Source organism: Calliphora vicina, chromosome 4 (genome assembly GCF_958450345.1).
Source record: "Calliphora vicina chromosome 4, idCalVici1.1, whole genome shotgun sequence".
Classification (NCBI taxonomy): Eukaryota; Metazoa; Arthropoda; class Insecta; order Diptera; family Calliphoridae; genus Calliphora; species Calliphora vicina.
Genome location: NC_088783.1, coordinates 43,226,538 through 43,243,899, shown reverse-complemented (window position 1 = coordinate 43,243,899; position 17,362 = coordinate 43,226,538).

Genomic DNA, 17,362 nt, shown 5'->3' with positions numbered 1-17,362 from the left:
TGCTGCCCTTAGAACACTGATAATATCACACATATTATGCAACATATGCTACGACAAGATACAAGTAACAATAAAATTCTAGCAACACACATAAAAACCTAACAAAAAAAAAATAAACAGAAAAATATTGTATTGAAAATATTACATATTCTATATATCTACTTACTATGTAATCGTACATACTATAGGTATTAGGGAAAAACTTTTTTCAAAAATATATTTTATAAAATTTATTATTTGGTACTGTGTTTGTCTCTTTTGCATTTTCACTGGTCCATTTTGTACTACAATGTAATCAAAATTCCACTTTTGTCACGTTCACCTTGTTTTAAAATTTTTAACAGTGCTATGTTAGCATTTATACAGAACTCTGTTAATTCAAATGGTTTGTGTTTAGGGTTATACATTGTGAAGCTTATTTTTAAACTCATTATTAATTTCATTATCGCTGCACCACAAGCTCAAACTTTGGTTATACCCCTAATGTACACATTTATGCTTACATAGAAATATGTAGACATTGAGCTCAATTACACAGATACATACGATTTTATATAGATATCTTTTAACATACATACACTAATCTACATGTGCTGTATACATACATATATGTTTTTACATATTTTTGTATATAATGATTGTATTTTGATTGCATGTAGTCGTAATATAAGTAACTATACTTTGAGGTTTAATATTGGTTTTATTATCACATTTAATATTAGATTTATGAATTATTTAAGTCATAATAACTAATACCATTCCAAGCACTCAATTATTTATAACTGCAGCTTAAGAAAGCTGAGACAGAAAGAGAAAACAGTTTTTGTTAATGGTAATGGTAGTGTGTAGCAGAAGGTCATCAACTAACATATATTTTTAATAAAGTAAAGAGATTGTTCCAATATTTCTTCCAGTTCGTTAAAGCCAAATACAAATAATTTACTACTTATTACTTATTACTGATTACTCTATGTAAACCATGGTCATACCGAGAAACTTTAGTAAAAAGTTACCTTTGAGAGGAAACAAACATTACAATTCCTCAGACTTTTTGACCTCGTTTTGAGGTTCAAAGTTAAAATTTTATAACAGGTGGCGCAAAAGTAAACTTCCGATGTTTTTTGGCTGTAATTAAAAAAAAAGCCACAGTTGATTGTCATTTGAGAAATTTTTATGGCATTTTCCATCACTTTGGCCAAAATTTCCGGCGATAGGTCCTCACATTCTTGACGGATATTGTCTTTAAGAGCTGCAAGAGTCTGAGGATTGTTGACATAAACCCGCTGACGGTTGTGGCACGTGCAGTGTGTGTCGTTGCACCGTCCTGTTAGAACCACATGTTTTACAATCCCAATTCATCAAGTTGCGGCAAAAAGAACTCGCAAAAAGAATCCACAGTAACCGTTTGGTCCGCGACGTTTTCGAAGAAAAAAGGTCCAGAGAAAACAGCACACCATACAGTGACTTTGAGCGGGTGTAATGGCTCTTCGTGGGTGACACGTGGATTTTCAGTGCCCCAGAAATTTAGCTTATTTACGTAGGCGTTGGCCGGCCAGGAAATCTGCGTTGAAATTCACGTTGTGCCAAGTCACCGACCGATTATTGGTCAAATAAATAGTCAGCAATATTCCGCGTTCTGGAGCAGTGTAGCGTAACATTATTTATTAACGTGTATTTCGCATGTGTTTACTACACAAATGTCAAAACAGAACTGACATTAGGGGCTAATCGCAAAGTTTATAGCATTTTCTGATAGGAGGATTACTTTTGCGCCACCTTGTATAAGAATTGTGGAAAATTTTGGTTGTTGCACAGTGTAATTGTTATTCGTTTTTAAAAATAAACTTATTAATAAAACTAAAAAAAGTTTAATTTTATATGAATATTTCGACCTATGCCGGCAATAGGGTAAATGTCTAAAATCTATAGATTTAAATAGTTACTTGCTATAAATAAAATTACTTATAAAATTTAAATTTTTGGGAAGATATATTAAAATAATTTCTTAGAATTGAAAATAGTATAGAATTTCTTCCGAGGTAGTGTAGTTTAGCAGCCTCTCCCGCTCATTCTACTGAAGTAGCAGTACCCATTTTGCATTACTTTATTAGCTTACCCCCTTGCCTGCAATATTTCCATATAAATGAAATTAATTTGGCCAAGCGTTTAGAAGATACGAATTTAATTCCACTAAATTAGGGTTTTCTCCCACTGTGCGCTTTTCTAATATTCACAATATCGGTCTCATTTCATGTCATCAGATATGAATTAAACAAAAGGTATCAGAAATGAATTAAACAAAAGGTATTGAACCAAAAAATAGTTTTAACCAAAGGATATCTCAAAAAATGTATCTTTAATTTTCTAAATATGTTCCTCAATTATAAGATATTGTATGGTTTAAAACACGTATACAATTCAGAGCGGAACCAAAATGGTGGAAAAATTAAAAAAAATATTGGGTGGATGACTTAAAAATGCGGTATTTATAACAGATGGCGTATCTTTTGAATGCGCTCTTTGTTCCGAATAACTTATATGTCTGTCATTTATTCTCACTTAGTTATTGAATATTGTAGTGTAAACAAAAAAGTTTTTTTGCTTCCAAAATATTAAAGCAAAGCGTCATATGCGAATAGTTTTGCATTGCACAGTGGGGCAGAATCAAAATTTTTTGGAAACAAATCTGGCAAATCTAAACGACTAGTCCGATCAGGATAATTTGACGTAGGCATAGCCAAGGAGTATTCGAGTTTAAGTTATTAAAATGGATCATACAAATGATCCAGGGTCGGCGCTATGGGGGCTCAAATTAGTAGTACCTTCGACATATTAAATTTTTAAACAGGTGCCATTTTTTTGCACTTTAAAACTCCGTCGTTCAAAAATATTGCACTTTTTCATACTAAATTTTTTTTTATAAATTTTCATAATATTTTATTCAGCAACAAGTCAATGCATTGCAAATGTTCTGACTCAGTCACATTAAATTATGAAAAAGTGCAATATCTTTGAAGGACGGCGATTTAAAGTGGAATATCTAATTGAGAATTTTAATTGAAATTTTTTTCGTTAGACCAAAAATTAACTTAACTAAACAAAAAAAATTAGTTCAGAATAAATATGGATGAAATTGTTCCTAATACTTGCAATCCTATTAAAATTTTGATACAAACTGTAGTTTTAGAAACTCAATAAATATGTAATATGTAATAAAATAAAATTATTAACAAAACTCAAAAATTTTCAACGTATTTTTCAATTTGTCATTCTAAATAACAAAATGTTTTTCCCATAGGTTCCAAATCTCCTTTGGGTCTGAGAAAATGCTTTGGGGATAAATATGGAACATATCAAGGTTTCCAATGCAGCTTTCCGTTTTCTGCTCCCAGCTTTGGGATTTTAGAATATGTGGCCCAAATTTTAAATTTTGATAAAAAAAAATAGGTCAAATCCAAAGGTGTGGGGGCGACATATTTGAAAAATAGGACATGTTTTTTAAACCAAATTGTTCTCCGTAAAGATATCTTTTAAAAAAATGGAAAACTGTTATACATATGTTCTTAAAGGAAACATTTTTTCAATAAAAAAAGAGTTAAGAAGTCACCTTTTCGCCCAAAAAACAAAAAAAAAATCTACTATGTTTGGAATTTTTAAATTCGAGTCCATTCGGTCCAAAAGTACGCCCTATATTTTTAAAAAAGCGGACCAAGGTATGACAAAATTTTATAGTATCAAAATTGAAATGCCTATAACTCGGAAATTATACGAGATAAATCCTAATGATAGGATTTTCGACCTATTACTATATTTTCTAATTTTGCATATTTGAAATTATTTTAAAGGATCAGATTCAGTCGCACTTGGACGAATTATCAATCCTTTTCAGTCCAGGTTTTGCAAAGGATCCCAGCAGTTAAGCAAGTAGTCAATGTATCCCTTAAAGACAGTAGTTGTCACAAATGTCTTATCACGTATGAAAATTTTGTAGTGCAGAGAGAAGACAATTGGTTATTTTATACATCCCAAGTGATCTAGCGTGACAATTGACACTTAAGTGTCTCTTAGTAATCTGGAGTGTAGTCACTTTAAACGTTTTGTGAGTAATTCGTACAAACTGGTTTTATACAAATTGTGTTGATATAATTCTCATACAATTTATTTTTATTTTTGCTTAAAATTCAGATATGCAAAATTTTACTATTTATATGAAATAAATGGGTGAAACTCGTTAACTTTCTGCATTGTTTTCTATAAATACAGGCAAATCCCGGTATAACGAACGATATGTTGTCAGGCCCATTCGTTAAATTGAAAAATTCGTAATATCGAGATGTTTTTTTTTTAATTTTGGACAACTTTTTCTGTATTGGAATTTAACTAAACGTATGGCGTTTTGATCCCTAGGTTGGATGAGCTGTGTGATATTAGGAAGAATGAATATCGTCCAAATCGAGAAATGAATATCGTATTAATCGTGGATAATGCACCAAGCCATTCATATAAAGCCTTCATTGTAAGGGATTTCGATTCTGAAAATGATTCAACCTGTTGAAAATTAAACTGAGGGATAAACATTTAAAAAAAAAACAAATTTTGAAGATTCGACTTAATTTGTGTGAATATAATTTACAGGAAACACTAAGTCACGATAAAATTTTTGTTATATTTTCTTCAAAATATTGCGAACTTTGTTATTCCATATTTCATTCATTTAAATTTTTTACTTTTTCTTTCAATGAAATTCTTCTAAGGTTTCCCATATTTAATTCACATGAACACTTGCACATTTATTGCCTGTTTCACAATATTGAATGAAAGATTTCGTTCGCTTTCTAAGCGAAAGAAAGCTGATTTTGGATTCCCTACCTTCATATTTATGTGAACGAATCAGTCAGCTTAGAATGCGAACGAAATCTTTCATTCGATATTGTGAAACAAGCAATTAAAACCACTATAGAAAAAATTACAGCACCTATTTTTAAAGAGAGTAAGCATTGAAAACGGTACTGTAACGACTTATTTTCTTATTTTTACATTCTTTATACTTTTGTTTTTTATACTTTCGAAAAGTTCGCTATATAAGGTTATAAATGTTAAAAAATTGGTTGTTTGTTTGATTTTGTTTGATTTTCTTTTGTTTTTTTCTCACCATTCGTTATATCGAGCATACAATTTTTGAAACGTTCGTTATATAAGGTAGTCGAATTTTTTTTACGAATTTGACCGTGCGTTAAATCGGATTTTCGCTAAAGTGAGATTCGTTATACCTGAATTTGCCTGTATGTAGATTTATTTATATTAATGAATATTACATTAATTTTTCTTTTGGAAATTAACCCTTTGGGTCAAAATTACTCAAAAACTGTATTATCGCCAAAATTCGGAAAAAAGTTTTTGTAAAATTTTTGCTGCTAAATAAATACTTTTCCAATTGAATCCAAAAGAATCGAAATATGTACGTAATTATAGTTGTAATGAAATATAAATGACAAAATTTGGTTAAAAAATGTTAAAGTTATTACAAATTCGCAAGATCATTAACGTGTCTCAGGCCACTTGAACAAGAAATTTAGCAAAAAAAATTAACATATTACGAGAAAAATTAAAATAAATGCTAATTTTTATCTAAAATATATCCGTCTTTACTTTTGTATGTGTCTTAGTTTTCGTAGGCTACCCTTAACCTATTCACATGTATGCCCAAACAAATTATATTTTTTAACGGCTGTTTCGAATCTCCATTTTTAAATTTTCAAAAATTTTGTTAAACAAATTTCAGAATTTTTTGATCATCACATTGGGATTTATGAAGATAAAAATAGGGAATAAAAATATAAAAAAATTATGTCAATACCTCTTACAGTTTTTCCGTACCTGCGCTTTAAATTTAGCGATTTTCAAGAAAAACTAATTTTTTGTCCATATTGTTGCGAATGAGCCCAATTTCCTTACTGTTATAAATTTTAAGTAAACCCTATTCATAATATTATAGTCCTGGTAATTTTAAATGTGGTCTGAAAGTTTTACTAAAATTGGAGAACTTTAACCTTTAAATCGTGAAGGTCAAAGGTAAAATTTTTCAATATTTGGAATTTCTAATGAAAAGGTAGCGAAATGTTATATATTTTGGACTGATTTTAATGAAACTTTGACCTCGATGCGCGTCCAGAAATCGTTGTCCGATTTGGCTCAAATTTTTAGCACTTAACTTTTATTCATAGTGTCACAATATTCCACCCGGCACTCTTCAAAATTTTAACAACATTTTTTTTCCATACTGATTGTCACTCTAATGCCCGTGTTAAAACGACTAGTCACGTGGCTATTGAAGTAACTTGCTCCCACCCTAAATGATGGGTAATATCACTAGTTCGTTACTGTCTCCTAGAACTGCTGGGATATTACACATCTACATTAATGCATCCGTCTTGATAGGGAATCGGTGTGTGTACTAATATTTCTACATCCGATTCCTTGAGCAGTGATTTGCTGACTATTAAGTGTATTGAACAACATAATTTTTTCCCACTATCAAGCAAACTTATATTTTCTTTTCTTGTTAATCGTTCTCAATTTGTTAGAGTTGCGGATCAAGACTCTAAGTTGATGCATATTTATAGAGGTATTCACATGGACCTATGTTTGGACCATTACTTTTGTTATTGTACATTTATGATATGTTTGATATTTTTCTTACCGTTAAGTGTTACACCTATACGGACGACATACAATTATTGTGATTTGGAAGTTGTGAAGAAAAATTATGATTTTGGCATGGTTTTGACTGTTCCAAACGCATTTTCTTAGATCTAAATGCCACCAAATGTAAGTATTTTTTTTAATAATGATAGAATTGAGTTAGTTTGACCTATAATTCGTAAATTTAAATATATTGTGCAACCTCTAAATATTTTCCGTTGATTGATATATATTAAGGTGAATATTGAATTATTATTTCTGATAGTTAGGTTATAATAAAGCATAAATTTAATACTTTGGTTTTTATTTAATTGTTCCTGTTATTGCCTTTTCTAATTTTTAATATCATAAAATCGTATTACAGTTTTATCTTATGCAGTTTTGTTCCTTCATTAATTTTTTTCCATTGCAAATGAATGGAATTCTTTCTGAACTAAGATGCGAACTAGTGTAAAGAAATTTCTTAAGTAGTTTGTATGCATGTTATGTGCATCTATTAACATACTTTGAAAAATGCATTAAATTAAAAAGTTTTTTCATGATGGTATTTCATTGCATCTTAAGTATATTATATCAGTTACTGGATTTTTCGAATAGGTATTTTATTATGTGTAAAATACTATAAAGTGAATTTAACTGAATTATAAATCAAGAAATATTCGATAATTTGTTTGTCACAATTTTGATATTTTGTTTGTAATACATGTTAACATTATCTCACCCTTGTGTGAGAAACCACACAAAATTAATATTGTTTTGTGTATTAAAAAAGAAGCTATGTTCATGAAATTTCTTGACATTTCCTTTCGCATCAATTTAGCATAGAAACACATTAATTTATTTACTCAACCTATGGAATTTCTATGTATTTTGCATAAGGATCCGAATTTTTTGTCTTCAAATGATATGTTTCTGCAAAAAGCTATATGCAAGTGTACTTGTCTAAAATGTGATGAACGCAAACTAATTCTTATGTAACAGATAAATAAATATTTTATTAATGCTAAATAATGATTTTGACTACATAACAATGAAGTTGCTTAGACATAAAGTATGTGTGGAAAACGACACACGCGAGAAAACAACATTTTTTTAAGGGCTATACATTCGATGGTCCTTCGAAGTGGTGACATTTTCTGTACTTAATTCTTCTCTAATCTTATTCAAAGCATCCTCAGTATGCCAACACATACTCAAAAACAATTTCATTTATACATACAGATGAACAAACATATGTTTGTATGTGTGATATACAGAGGTACATATAATTTGATTTGTATTAATTTGATTTACATCTCATTTTCTTTAATAAAACACAGCAAACGAAAAGTGTAAATAATACAAAGTAATGGTATTATATATCCGCACAAACATACTTTAATAAGGAAATAAAAAATACACCAAATGTAATTGGATTTATTTCAGATGTACCTCATGTAGATGAAAACAAACACATTCCAGTGTTAGAAATAAATTTAGTAAACTGATTTAGGTAAAGCATAAACTTAATTTTCTTAAAATTATTACCACCTTTAAAGCAAAAGAAGAAAGCGAAAAAAAAGTAAATCCCAAACAGAAAAGATTATCTTGTTAAACATATTAAAAATTGAAAGTTAGTCAGCTGTAGCATTAGTTTAGCTTTTCTGGGAAAATATTAATATTTTTGTTTATGCTATTATGTATTAGGTTGCAAAGATGAAACTTTAAATGTCCCTGTTTTTTATTTTTTGCTTAATGGCCACCATCATCATCATCATCGTCATCAACACATTCACCAGCATCATCCTCATCAGCATTGTTTTTTGTAAGGTTTTTGTAACCACATTAAAGGCTAATCATCTGTGACAACATTCACACTTTGTTTTTCGAACAAGTATTAGTGGGTTGTGTATATCTGTGTATTAGGGTTGCACTTATTTTGAAGTTTTTATTATTTTAAGTTCCCAAAAATTAAAATTGTTTTTTGTAGCAAGATTTAAAAAAAACATTTGAAAAAAATTCCAATAACGAATCAAGCCAATTCCTATATTGGCTTGATTCGCTATATTGGCTCTGTTTCAGACTGAAGCGTATCCCAAAGAGAGCATTATGCATCGATCGCAGCAGCTCATAATAGATGGGACACTTTAGCTTCCACCCAATACAAAGCATTACCTTACCACCATGGATATCTTGCTTTGGTGTCGATTCGGCTAAAATCTCATACTCTTTGGTTTATCGTAATGAATCCATATTCCAACGCATGTACAAATTAGGCACTAAATTGATTTTCTTATATAGCGCACGGTGGTTTAGAAACGTTTGGTTGGAAATTATTCGGTATATCGGAAAGTATTGGAGATATTGTTACGAAATTTCAAATGGTCAGAGGTGAGGTGCTTTCAAGTTGATATGTGTTTGTTCAGTTGCCTATCAGTAATGGGGGCCAATGCATAGCCCCTTAAAGATGGTCACCTCGGGTCTCAAATTTTTTAAAAAAATCGCCAAAAATCTATTTGTGTTCCGAATGATCTGAAATTTATAATATAAATAGTACTTGAAAAGATCTATGGTTACCTTTTTTAGCTTGAGAGATATTTAGGTTTATTGTTTTATTTTTTTTTATAATTTTGCACGATGTTTTTCTGTTTTTTTTAGATATGGAAGGACTGAAATTTATTTTTAAAATATCAGCTATATTGGTAATAAAATTCTAAATAAAATAAAAAAAAACTTGGTGAAAGTTATCTAGTCCCTAAAAAAGTTACACGCAACCAAAGTTGGAACATGTAAAAAGGGCCGTATTTTTCATGTTTTTTCCCAAAAAACCTATATATTTTTTCTTTCGTAGAACAAAATTTTCTTCGGTACTATATATATAACGTGGTTTTGTCGTCGGCTGGGGTAGTTCAGTCGAGTCCAGGGTAGACTTACGGATCCACAAACCTTAAGTGATAACACGATTGATTTACCCTTTCTGGGGTCGATAATATCTTTTTTTATTGTTTAATATTTAATACAGTTAATATATAATAAATGTTTATATATGTATAACGAATTATGAACAGCAGCGATAATACATTCGGGTGTTGTCGGATTTCTGGTGATGATTCTACGTTCAGATGTAGACGGTTCTGGTGATGTGTATTTCGGATTCCTCGGGATTTCAATAATCGTCGGCTGCACGATGTATTGATACGACTCACTAACTGGGCAGTTTGTCACAAGCGGTAACTACGGGTTTCTGGTGATGATTCTACTTTCGGATGTAGACGGTTCTGGTGATGTTTTCGTTGGTACAGGATCGGGTGATAACTAAAACTATAATATTTTAGATACTTAGTCTATGATACACGTAAATGCACTTAACTAGGGGAGACAGTTAGCCAAAGCTCCTGTATTGAACAGTCGACCAAAGTCTCTGTTTTGAACAGTTGGCCGAAGCCCCTGTATAGAACAGTCGACCGAAGTCTCTGTATTGAACAGTTGGCCGAAGCCTCTGTTTTGAACAGTTGGCCAAAGCCTCTGTATGGAACAGTCGACCGAAGTCTCTGTATTGAACATTTGGCCGAAGCCTCTGTATGGAACAGTCGACCGAAGTCTCTGTATTGAACAGTTGGCCGAAGCCTCTATATGAAACAGTCGACCGAAGTCTCTGTATTGAACAGTTGGCCGAAGCCTCTGTTTTGAACAGTTGGCCAAAGCCTCTGTATGGAACAGTCGACCGAAGTCTCTGTATTGAACATTTGGCCGAAGTCTCTGTATTGAACATTTGGCCGAAGCCTCTGTATGGAACAGTCGACCGAAGTCTCTGTATTGAACATTTGGCCGAAGCCCCTGTATTGAACAGTCGACCGAAGTCTCTGTATTGAACAGTTGGCCAAAGCCTCTGTATGGAACAGTCGACCGAAGTCTCTGTATTGAACATTTGGCCGAAGCCTCTGTATGGAACAGTCGACCGAAGTCTCTGTATTGAACAGTTGGCCGAAGCCTCTGTTTTGAACAGTCGGCCAAAGCCCCTGTATTGAACAGTTGACCGAAGTCACTGTATTGAACAGTGGGCCGAAGCCCCTGTATTGAACAGTCGACCGAAGTCGAACATAGTTCGTGTCCCGAAAAGGAAAAAATGGGTTGACCGATTTATGTCAGTCTACTTTGATAAATTAATACCAAAGTGGTTGCAAATTCTGTCTGGTATGAACCACTCCTTCAGTGTGTAAACTTTCGTTACTTGTATACAAATTATTATAAACTAAATGAGAATTACTAGGTGGTAATTTAATTATTATGATTTAAATAGTTTTATTATTAAATTTATTGTTTTATATTATGTACGGGGAAGTAGGTAGATACTTATCCACGTTACATATATAAATTTAATATGTGCCTAAAAGAGAACTTAATGCAAAAGCGTGTAAAGTACAATGCGGCTCACTTAAGTGGACACAACACTCCTCAGACAAATACGAATTTAGACAATTAAAAAAAAATTTTATGTTTGAGTAAAAAATTATAAAAAGGCAAAACACAAATCCTCGAAGAAGCTCCATATTTGCATAACCCTATATGTTTCTTAATTACAAAGCTTTTTTTACTATCATACGGTAAATGATATCACAGTGGGCACTTTTCTAAAAAAACTCAGTTTTTGGAACACATTTTCCCAGTTTTAGAAATTTTTGGTATTTGAAAATAAAAACTGTCAAATCTTGTAATACCATTGTTTTAAGAACATTTACGTCTGTAACCCTTCAAAATTTTGTTATGATATCTTCAACAGTTATAATTTCTTTAGTTTTTAAGATAACTGACGTCCCAAATATTTATAAAATTATTTGATTTTACTAAAATATCAATCCTCAAGTTCTAAGGATTTCACCAATATTAAATACTTATATAAAAGAGCTTTTCTTACTCCTCAGAAGTTCCACAAGCCTTGCCCCCTTTGAAGTTTTATTACGATTTTTCATATATTGCATGTAAAGTGTTACACCAAACTTTGTTTTAAGTCAGCATGTGTTTGAATTCAAAAGTTACGATTTGTTTAAAAAACTTGAGATCTGAGTATATCATATTTGAGGGACAACGTACTGGCCCCCATTATCGCTAGACAGCTGAACAAACGTCAATGAACTCGAAACCTCAGCTCCAATCATCTGAAATTTCGTAATATTATCTCCAATAGTACCCGAGATACCGAATTATTAAAAAACGTTTCTAAACTACAGTGTAGAGTTCAAGCAGCATTTCTGATACCATACGAACACAAAAATAATTTGTTCAGCATTTGGTAGATCGATAACGTAGAACTATTTCCAACCTTTTGAGCATCGAAAATGTAAAAAATATGATCCACCCTATTATCTATGCTTGTTTGTATTTTCATACTTTGCCACCTACATAAACTCCGTCTACGAACAAATGAATACAATTAAACTTTCATGCTTCAACCCTCTAATAAACAATGGTGAAAGTGTGAACGAGGAAGAGTTTGGAAAACCCCTGTAACCCTGTATTACATAAAATGTAAAACTAATTACATTTGCAGACATCTTTTTCTGTTTGCTTTTTTGTGAACTCACTAACATTATGAAACAAGTGCCATAATACTCATACTGATACACATAAAGAAGACGGTTTATGCAGCATCTGCACTATGGGCAAATAAAAAGGGAAACAATTTAATATTTTTAAAATTCTATGGCTGATATAATTTGTATCTTTCCACAATGACCTTTTAGAGTCATTTATTATTCTATAATTATTTCCATATCTTGCCAGGGAACACAAATAATAATGTACCTTATTTTTGCTACCCATAGTGCATCGAATATATGGTGTTACTTAAACACTTTGCTCACGTACACATGAATAGCATGACACCAGAAGTACAGCAGAAGAAATTTTGAAAAATGGAGTAGAACCAAAACAGAAAAACAAGGATATCATTACAGTCAAATGAACGTGGTCGCAATTAAACTGACAACAATATCTGCATACTAAGTAGTTTTACTCATTTTCGTTTTGATATTTTTTTTTTTTTTTGCAAAAAACTGAAACAATTTACTTAAGTGACAAATTAGTTAGTCGTCATTGTACTGATGATTATAACTCATATATGGTATAAAAAGATTCCATACTAATGATGAACTAATCATAAAATTAATCAGGATTTAAAAACCAAAGTATTGATGTCATAAATATATGGAAATTAAAAAAATAAAGTAAGCTTTAAAGCAATTACTGAGCTGATAATTAGTATCAATTTGTACATCCCACAACTCCATAGAGTATCATTTTTCTATATACATACATATATATTTATTTTGATAGATATCCCACACGCATCTCGCTAAGCGACCAAATAGGTCTTCAAGAAAAATATCTAAGCTTTATTTTAAGAAGAAAAAATGGCCCATTTTTTAAAAAAAGTCAACAAAGTTTTGATTTCGGAAAAAATATATACAATTTTTTTTTATTTTTTTTAAATATTTTTTTTCGAAAGATTGAAGAAATAGCTATTTAAAATATTTGGGACACATTTTGCTAAGAACAATAAGTAATAAGTTACATGGATGAGAAAAATCACATGTTTGGCCAAAATTTTGACACCCACTAGCTCAGAGAGTTCTTGACCGATCTTGTTCAAAATTTGTGAAATTGAATTACTATACAATAGATCTAGCCTTGGTACAAATTTCATCACGATCGGAAGACATCGATTTTAAAAGTATAAGAATAACGTTACTGAGTGAGTGCCTAATTCAACATCACTCATCACAAATGCCAAAATGTAGACACATGAAAAGATTCCCCTCTTACTCTGCAGAACCATTAAAATTTTTGAAAATTCGAAAGTTTAGGGAACAAAAATTGGTAAGTTTTATAACCTTATATCTTCTAAACTCATGCAGTTACCAAAAACAATTAAAAATTTTATCAACTTAAAAAATAAAAAAAAAATTAAAGTTTTAGGAGAGAAACCGGGTAAATAACTGAATTTTGGAACTTTTTTGACATCCTACGTATCTCTTAAACCAATTAACATAGAAATAAACCATATATGTATGGTACTTTTTGCTAACTTGAACAATTAAGAGGTACAAATTGTATTTATTTTTGGTACTTTTTTTCAAAAAATATGTTTTTCTATAAATTGACATAGACCTAAGAATATTTTATCATGAGCTCCGAATATGATACTGAAATTTATTTAAATAAAATTTGTATTATTTCAATGGGGACAAAAAAGTACCAAAAAAGGGGTAAAAACTGTAAAACACATTTTATTCGAAACATTGGTTCATCCAGTCATACAAAACTTAACTAACAAGGTGTTATTTGGAATTCGAGTGTGAAAGTGTAGATTGGGACAAATCCGGTTAAACAGTTTGGTACTTTTTTTAAATATAAATGCAGATTTGGATCGTTTGCGATATATAATTTGAAAACTTAAACTCAAATTCAATTAGGTATATTTTCGCGTAATATTTGAAGTTACTAAAATTTTCGATATAAAAATTCGTTGATCAGCATCAGAATAAAATAATAATAAACAATAGGGGACCTAATGCTATTTAGGTACCAAAAAGGGAGAATTAGTGTTACTTTTGACGACCAAAAATTGTCAAACTCAATTATTCGGCTGTGCCGAATCACCAAATTATACTTCAAAATACAAATTTTAAATATTTTTAGGTAAACAAAATTTATTATTTTTTTTCGAATTGTTATTTTAAATTTTGAAATTTTTTTTTTTGGAATTTTAATTTTTAAAATTATTTTTTAAAAATTTTGAAAATTTTTTTTTTGTTTTTTTTTTAAAAAAATATATTTTTAAAAATATTTTTTTTTTTGAATTGTTATTTTAAAATTTTTAAATTTTTTTGGAATTTTAAATTGAATTTTAATTTTTAAATTTTTTTTTTAAAAATTTTGAAAATTTTTTTTTTGGTTTTTAAAAAAAAAATATATTTTTATAAAAATATGGTGTTCTATACGTCGTTTCAAAGATCTTTGGAATATCTATCATTAGATATCCACATTGTCTATATTAATGAATCCAGATATAGGTCAAAAATCGAGGTTGTCCTGGTTTTTTCCTTTTGTTGAAGATTTGGATCCCGAATATATCTGGGGTCTTCAGAAAATTGATTTCAACAGACAGACGGACATGGCTTAATCGACTCCGCTATCTATAAGGATTCAAAATATATATTCTTAATAGGGTCGGAAAATTATATTGTGGAAATTACATACGGAATGACAAACTTATATATTATACCCTACTTACGAAGGTGAAGGGTATAAAAAGAAATTGTTAGCATGTTTTGCCTCACCCGCCATATAGCCCAGACCGTCCTCCGTCTGACTACTAATTGTTTCGATCAATGCAAAACTCTCTCTCTGGGATACGCTTCACTTTGGAACAGAGTATCTGATATAGGCTTGATTCCTTCTTGACCTCAAAAGATGAGCAATTCTTTTGGCTCGAAATCCATATGTTGTCAGAATCAATGGCCAATATTTTGAAAATAAAACTTAAAAATTAAATTCTAAAAAATTTAAAAAATTCTGCATTTTTTATAAATTTTTAAAAAAAAATATTTCAGAGATTTGCAACATTTGGGTTAGCTAAGCAAACCGGGTTTGCTAGATTTGTATAAATTTATAAACTTTATTTTGCTTAAAATGTTTGCTCTATATAATAGTCGTTTTATTTATTTAATAAACAATGCTTTTAAATATCCCGCCGACTTTTCTCAAAACAATAAAGTCTAAAAAAATGTATACCCTACACCACCATAGTGGAGAGCATATACTGCGTCTGTGCTGATGTTGTAACTCCCAGTGTAACATCTTAAAGTATACCAATCGATTTAGAATCACTTTTCGATCAAATTTGACTCATAAATTTTTTTTGGCCCAAGTATGAAACCTATTGAAATTGGTCAAATATTTCACCTAGCCCCATACAAATGTCCTCCTGTCATAGGTTCTTTTTGTCATAATTGTCTGATTTATATAGGCATCTACGCAAATTCATTAAAAAATAAGTTTTAATATAAAAAGAAGTGAAATTTAAAATTTGTTTGGCGATCCATCAATAATTGAACATAGCAACCATGTAATTCCCTTCCGAAAATCCCACACATAAAATGAAATACAATTAAGCTTTATATAGAAATAAATTATTTAAACTAATTTCAAAACGATCGGTCCATAATTGGACATAGCTGCCATATAAGGCCCATGAAAAAAAGTATTGAAATTTTAAAAGATTTGCTCATACGCAGTGTAGGGTATTACATAGCCCGGCTTGACCGACTAAACCAACTTTTTTTTTATCAAAAACTAGTTTTAAAGCAAAATAATCATTTAAAATATCACTCGACCATAAAATGTCACAATTAGCATTCAAAACACAATACACGCAACCGCAATTATATGATGGTGGCAAATTTTTCATTTGTGTAGGTACCTTTTATTGTTGTTACTCAAATGTTTTTGTTAAAATATTGAATTTTAGTTTAATAAAAGTAAATGGAAAAAAAATTAAAATCAATGGGAATAAATAAATGATTATTATGAAATGTGGATAAAAACAATTAATTAAAAATTTAAATAAATTATTTAAAATGTTTAAATTTTAAAACAGCATACAAACTTAAACATTTTAGATTACGTAAAGAAAATACAATTTTCTGTACTTTAATAAACAATAATTAAAAATAACAGAGAGAACCAAACATTTCAATTATTACTTAAATGTTTATAAAGCTTCTTTCGATAATATTGGAAAAGTTTTAATTTTATTTCTACATACATATTTCTTTCTCAACAACCGAAAATGTTTTGTCTAAATAAATTATAGGGGCCATTTATATGTTTAATTTTTTAGATAGCATTTTCCGACATAGAAAAAAAAACTCCATTTTCATATATGAAAAACAAGTAAGAAAGTATGGTCGGTCAAGCCCGACCATATAATACCCTACACTAAGTAAAAGAGCAAAAACATTTTTCTTTTAAAATTTCAATAATATATATTTTTGAGTGATTTTCGGAAGTGGGCCTTATATGGGAGCTACGACCAATTATGGACCGATCACCATGAAATTAGGTCGTGTGATTTATGTCTATATTAAAGTTAACTATGTTGAATTTTGTGTGTATACCAAAATTTTTAAGCGATTTATGCACGTTAAAGTGATTTTCGGAAGCGGGTCTATATGGGAGCTATGACTAATTATGGACCGATCGTAACAAAATTTGGTGACATGAATTTTGTATATATAAAACTTATTTGGAGCGGAATTTGTGGAGATACATATATAAAATAAACATTTATGACCGATAAAGTCCAATTTCGGAAGGACATTTGTATGGGTGCTGGGTGAAATAATGGACCGATTTCAGCCAGTTTCAACAGGCTTCATCCTCGGGCCGAAGAAATAATATGTACTAAATTTGATCGAAATATCTTCAAAATTGCGACCTGTACTCTGCGCACAAGGTTTACATGGACAGCCAGCCAGACGGACGGCGGACGGACATTTTAATTTCTTCCAGGCTAATCAATCTCTGCTTCTAAATAAGAACGTATGGTGAAGAAATATTTTGGGTACTTGAATACACATTAGGCTGGAATGCGTTAAAAGCTGAGTTACAAGATCTTTTG